We start from the raw sequence: 1,755 nt of genomic DNA on the forward strand, positions 1-1,755 counted from the left end.
TGATACCAATGAACCATCCTGTGTAAGGCCATTGAGGACAAGTCAACCAGAAAATATAGAGTACAGTGGTGTGTTAAAGGTTTACAGCCTGTTGTAAATCTTAATGCTCCATGATAGACAGAATCCAACAGATGAAGAGAGTGAGCAGAGGCATTCATGTAAATTATGTCACTGTAATCCAGGAGGGGTAGAGAGGTGGCAGCAACAAGACTTTTCCTCGTGGTGAAAGAGAGACATAATCCGTTTCTGAAAAAGAGTTTCTAAGTTAGTTTCTTTAATACTGGGTCAATGTGTGGCTTAAAGGAAAGATTTTCTTCAATCACAATACCTAAGTATCTCTATGAGGCCACAGGGAAGCAGTTACAGTACTGTGCAGTTTCCTAAAACCAAATTGGAAAAGAGATAAAATGCTATTTTCATCCAGATAACTTTTAAACTATATGCTCATGTAAAGCTGTAAACCTGAGGAGCACGAGCCAAACAATTGCATTATGGATAAATGTGGATACACTGTTTATCCGTACATGACAATAAAATGTGAAATCTGAAACTTGAAAACTTGAAATTAATCATTAAAAAGTTTGTCATGAACCTTAGCTGAGATACAGAGTTTGGAAACTGGCCTGTGATCATTAACCATTGAAGAACCACCTTTCAGTAGGGGGAGAACAAAGGCACGCTTCCACATCTCTGGTGTTCTGTTGAAAGATTAAAACTATAACACACTGGCTCAGTAATCAGATTCATGTGAGCTTTTAGTGAACATGAGAAAAGATGGACTCTGAATTCCATGAATTACACAAAATGAAATGAAAAGTCTTACATATCAAAAATAACAAAATAACATGAACACCAGCACATAAGACTTTAATATTACCGTTATTATGTCAGTTTGTACACATGAAATGAGCAAGAAAGCAAGCAAGTGACTGAACTTTTGCACAGAGAGTAACTGAGCAGAAACCAAAACTCTGAATAAACCAGTATTACCAGTCAAACATATTTTTACTATCAAGATGTTTCTGCTGTTGTCCTCCAAGTTCTTCCCTTTCACTTTTCATGGAAAGTTCAGTGAATTATGACTAACCACATATGTATGACCTGTTTGATTGATAGACTCCTTTTTGACACAGTACACTGGGTGATGAATGCCGACATGAGCTAATTGTCCTCCTGCTAATGGAGACCACTTTGCACAAACTACACTGTGAGAAGTATTACCTCTCACTGTCCTTATCTTCTCTATACGTATACATTCCCAAACTGGGTGGAGAAACACAATAAATCATATTACTTACATATTTACAGCCTCTGCTTTGCTTTAACATTAGTGTGTGGTCAGTGTGGGATCATGCAGTAATATTTCATGCCACAGATGAAGCTTTCTTCTGGAGAAATGTAGCATCCATAAAATCAATAAGTCATTATTGAGACAAAAACAATCACTCCATGATTATCCACAATGTGTCTGATAACTCTACAATACAAACTACCATGCTTCTGTCTCCCAATAAAACACAAGCTTTGTTTTCTTTTTTCAAGAAATTGTTAACAAGGAAAGACTTTACAACCTGTAGTTTAGTCATTAGGTTGTCAAAACTGCTGTAAGGTGAGACTTTCTTTCTCACAGCTCCTGAAGTCACATCTGCCCAGTCCTCCTATTCTCTCTTCACTAAAAGTTGTTGCAAAGAAGGTATTTTCAGTTATATAGCTAACTTAAACTTTATATTCCCCAGCACTGCATCCTCCAAGGAA

The sequence above is a fragment of the Pundamilia nyererei genome, unplaced genomic scaffold, assembly GCF_000239375.1.
Source record: "Pundamilia nyererei isolate P.nyererei 1_Seehausen unplaced genomic scaffold, PunNye1.0 scaffold00315, whole genome shotgun sequence".
Lineage (NCBI taxonomy): Eukaryota > Metazoa > Chordata > Actinopteri > Cichliformes > Cichlidae > Pundamilia > Pundamilia nyererei.